The sequence below is a fragment of the Bidens hawaiensis genome, unplaced genomic scaffold (genome assembly GCF_021521415.1).
Source record: "Bidens hawaiensis isolate Kalapana, Puna unplaced genomic scaffold, B.hawaiensis_p1.1 tig00041895_1, whole genome shotgun sequence".
Lineage (NCBI taxonomy): Eukaryota > Viridiplantae > Streptophyta > Magnoliopsida > Asterales > Asteraceae > Bidens > Bidens hawaiensis.
In genome coordinates, this window is record NW_027497432.1 from 138,995 (window position 1) to 144,526 (window position 5,532).

The following is a 5,532-nucleotide window of genomic DNA, read 5'->3' on the forward strand; positions in this document are numbered from 1 at the left end:
TGCTTCTGCCTCCAGACAGCCTATAAACAGAGGCTCTTGTGTCATTTGAGAAGTGTGCCTTGAAGAGAGTTCTATACGGTTTTCACTTAAAAACACCCACCAACACTCATATTGAAGATCTTGTGAGGAGTTTGAAGGCTTGGAGGTTACCATAATCATACATCATCACCAACATCATCACAATCCATCATCGTCATTAAGAAGGGATATTCATCCACATTTTGTTAGATTGTTCTAGTTTAATCATGTGTTTGTTATCATCATCTCTTTTAATGTTCATAACAATGCTCATTATGAGCTAAACTCCATTTACCATCTAAAATTTATGAAGAAGCTTTGTTTTACTTGATGAGTATACTAAACATGTGATTTAGTTTAGGTACATGGTTATCTTGCAATTATCTTTTGATGAGAAATGTTTCACCATCTTAATTCAACATTTCAAAGTTGGTGATTGAAAATTATATCGACAATAATTCATGATCGATTCATGTTCTTGAAAGATAGAAATACTTTGATAATTAATCGAAACATGGATCCTTATATTGTACTTAGAAATGATGAGATATGAGTTATGATCTATTTCTCTAGTTTTGATAATTCTGAAATAACATTGTTAACACGATTGCTTAGGTTATCATGCTAGTTAAAGAAATCATATGTTAAAGGAATGTGTAACTATAACCTACTTAAATCAACCAAGGGGAGGTTGTGTGACTAAACTATAACCACCCAAAGTTGTTAGAATTGGTATTTGAGAAATCGAAGTCAATCCTAATCTTTCTACTTTATGTAAGTCCACGGTTTTTGTGTCCGTAGCGATCGAATAAGTTATAGGTTGTCTCGTCTTTGTATTTAATCTATATTTATTGTGAATTGGGCTTTGGCCTATAAATAGGTAGATTATGTCATAATTTAGATAGAGAACTTGTACATAGATCTAAATTATCCTCTCCATAACTTATCTCCGCCATAATGTATTTACTCCATATTTATCAATAAAGTATTATATTTAAAGTATCGATTTCGTGTTGATGTATCGTATTAGCGGCTAGATCTTGGTCTCTAGGACGTTCTCTCACTTTACTAACCTACTTGCCAACTCAAATTGACATTCTCGTGGGAGCATGACATTAGGAAATGGTTGACTTTATAATGTGCATGCTACTTTCTTTTATGTCATAGGATATGCTCACTTAGAAATGAGGGGATATTCTATCATATATTATTACGGCAAGTTTATCACGTGTTTATTTAATAATCAAGTAACAATGGAGTGGATTCTTGGTCTTAGATGGTAACCTTCAAAATATTGAACTACTTGTTTAGAATTTCTCGTCTCAGTCACCTATATTTTATATATTAGTATTTATATTTTATAAAAAGTTCAAAAATAAATCCCAATTCGATTAAAACCTTTGATTAAAGTAAAACGATGATTCATTATTAGAAACATTTGTGTCCATGGATCGATACTTGGTTCTTACCAATACTATCCTACATATACGATAGGTACACTTGCCTATTTTGTGTGTGTTTAGTTTTAGTAGAAATCACTTTTATAAATTTAAAACACGATCTTGTGCGAAAGTTGAATATCCATATCCATTATAATTTTATAAGTACAAACTTTCTTTGACGCACAATGCAGTAAAAACAAACAGGCCATCGACCAAATCGCTGGTGGAGACCTGGGATCCAAATCACCCAACGAAGCAATTAAAGTCCTAGAGAAGGCAGCAAAGAATTCGCCTATAACCCACCAAGATCTACACCAACCCATAAAGGAATACACCACGTTGATTCCAACACTCTTGTCACCGTGCAGCTTGAAGCCCTTTCTATGAAATTTGACAACTTCAAGCCGAACTATCAAAAACCAAGATCACCTATGACACCTGTGGAGGAACTCACAAGACAAGTGACTGAAAACAAGTCATTATGGCCATGGTTGAAGTCGATTTCATCGCTTATTAGAACAACGCTTTCAGCAACAACTATAATCCACGATGGAGAAACCAACCGAATTTCAGTTGGAAGGACAGGGGTAACACTCAACCCCTACTCGAATTCGAAGAAAGACCGATGAATCAACCCTTCCAGCCTAAACCACAGTTTCAAGATCAAGGTTCCAGTACCCATCAAATTCCAAGCTACTCAAAATTTGAAGAGATGCTAATTCAAATCATGACCAAGACAAATGAAGCAGAAAATAAGGCCGACCTAAGAGCTGTTGATATCAGCGGAGTACTGTTAAAACATGAAGCTGACCTAAAAAGTCAACAAGTATCACTATAGAATCTAGAAACTCAGATAGGACAAATTGCCCGACAATTATCCGAAAGACCACCCGACACTCCTCCAAACAACACAATCACCAACCCGAATGCGACAGCTAACGCTGTTACACTCAGAAGCGATACAACTACTGTTGCCTCACAAACTTTAGAACCAGTTACGGAAAAGGAATCCCCTTATAAAACGCAGGAAAAACTGATTCCAACGGGCACCGTACAACCCAAGGAGCCAGTCCGAACTTATATTCCACCTATTCCATACCCTGGACGGCTGAGGCAGGAAAGATTAGAAGCTCAGTACGGGAAGTTTTTAGAACTCTTCAAACAACTCCACATCAACATCCCTTTTATCAAAGCCATCGCTCAAATGCCAAAATATGCCAAGTTTCTCAAAGAAATGCTGACAAACAAGAGGAAGCTGGAGGAGCTATCACATGTCACCCTGAGTGAAGAATGTTTAGCATTCCTCTAAAACAAGCTGCCAACAAAAAATGACCGATCCAGGGAGCTTTACTATCCCTTGTCTCATAGAAAATTTATCTGTTAGCAATGCCCTGGCCGACCTAGGTGCTAATATTAACCTAATGCCTTATGCGGGTTTTGCAAAACTAGGGATAGGAGAACCAAAGCCCACCCGCATGAGCATTCATTTAGCTGAGCGATCCGTTAAATATCCTCGGGGCATTGTTGAAAACATGCTTGTCAAAATTGACAAGTTTGTTTTCCCAGTAGATTTTGTAATTCTTGACATGGAGGAAGACAAAAGTGTACCTCTGATGTTAGGAAGACCCTTCTTAGCCACTGCAAAGGCTATTATTGATGTTTGCACCGACAAACTCACTCTCAGGGTCAATGACAAGGCAATCACTTTTGATATAGGAAAATCTATGCAATATCCACAACATCACGATGACACATTATATTGTGTCGACATCATCGATTCTATCATGAGTTGCTATATGTGAGATTCCTCCCTCACTAACCCACTAGATACACAAACCTTAACTGGCATAGACACCAAGCTCAATTTAGAAAACGAAAATCTCAATACTAATGACAACAATCAAGAAACATCAGAAGTAGTATATGAGATAAATGAAATTAATGAAAAGTCAAAACATCAATTGAAGAACCACCAGCCTTAGAATTAAAAGAACTCCCAAACCATCTCGAATACGCCTTCCTCGAAAAAGACTCTCAGCTTCCACTAATTATTTCATCTCACCTTTCTAAAGAAGAGAAAAACTAACTTCTTAAGGTTCTCAAAAACCACAAGAAGGCCATCGCATGGAAGATCAAGGATATCAAAGGCATTAGTCCTTCCTTTTGTACTCACAAAATTCTAATGGAGGAAGAATACAAGCCCGTGTTCCAACATCAAAGACGTCTCAATCCCAACATGCAAGATGTGGTGAATAAGGAAGTAATCAAACTCCTTGACGCCGGATTAATCTACCCTATCTCAGATTCACCGTGGGTTAGTCCAGTTCAAGTAGTACCCAAGAAAGGAGGAATGACAGTTGTAATGAACGGGAAGAACGAGCTGATACTAATGAGGACCATCACAGGCTTGCGAGTTTTCATTGACTACCGGAAGCTTAATGACGCCACAAGAAAAGATCATTTTTCACTCCCTTTTATCGATCAAATGCTTGAACGTCTATCTGGGAAAATGTTCTACTGTTTTCTTGATGGATTCTCCGGATACTTCCAAATTCCCATAGCTCCTGAAGATCAGGAGAAGACCACTTTTACTTGCCCGTATGGAACCTTCGCCAACCGAAGAATGCCATTTGGACTATGTAATGCTCCAGCCACCTTCCAACATTGCATGGTGGCCATCTTTCATGAAATGATCGAACACTCTATGAAAGTTTTCATGGACGACTTCTCAGTCTTTGGAAACTCCTTCGATCATTGTTTAAAAAACCTACACAAGATGTTGACTAGGTGTGAAGAAGTGAATTTAGTACTTAACTGGGAAAAATATCACTTTATGGTCAAAGAGGGCATTGTTCTCGGTCATAAGATATTCCAAAAAGGACTAGAAGTTGATAGCGAAAAAATAGAAACCATCTCTAAACTTCCACCACCAACTTCAGTCAAAGCCATTAGAAGTTTTCTAGGTCACGCAAGATTCTACCGGCGTTTCATAAAAGACTTCTACAAAATTGATAGACCTATGACCAAACTTCTGGAAAAAGATGCACCGTTCGTCTTCTCTAAAGAATGTGTTGAATCATTCAATACATTTAAAGACAAGCTTGTCGACGCACCAATCATAACTACACCCGATTGGACCTTCCATTCGAAATCATGTGCGATGCAAGCCACTTTGCAGTTAGAGCCATACTCGGACAACGCAAAGAAAAGCATTTCTATTCAATATACTACGCTAGTAAAACTCTTAATGATGCACAGGAAAATTACACTATGACAGAAAAAGAGTTAATAGCAGTAGTTTTCGCCTTTGAAAAATTTAGATCCTACCTCGTTTTCTTTACAAAACCATAGTTTACACCGATCATGCAGCCATTCGATATCTCTTTAACAAACAAGATTCTAAACCAAGACTCATCCGATGGATTCTACTACTCCAAGAATTTGATATAGAAGTCAAGGATAAGAAAGGAGCAGAAATGTAGCCGCAGACCATCTCTCTCGCTTAGAATGCCCAACTTCATAAGAACAGCATGAGGAAATTATCAATGATAATTTTCCACATGAAGTTCTCATGCATATTCAAGCAGTCAAGAAAGAGGAAGATGAAAGTCCCTGGTTTGCCGATTTCGCAAACTATTTAGCTTGTAGAATCTTAAGAAAAGGGCTTACTAATCAACAGCGGAATAAATTCTTTTCATACCTTAAGTTCTATTTCTAGGAAGATCCATACATGTTTAGAATAGGAGCCGATCAGGTTGTTCGTAGGTGTGTTTCAAGAAAGGAAGCCATAGACATTCTCAAGCACTGCCATGAAGAACCAACTGGAGGACACCACAGTACCGCCACTACGGTCAGGAAAGTGTTTGATGCAGGATTCTTCTGGCCTATCTTTTATAAAGACACACATGCTTTGATCCAGGCATCCGATGCTTGTCAAAGAGCTGGAAACATCTCAGCCAAAAATGAGATGGCTAAAAAAGGCATTCAAATTTGTTAAGTTTTTGATGTATAGGGAATAGATTTCATGGGCCCATTTCCTAACTCATTTGGAAACAAGTACATTAGCAGTTGA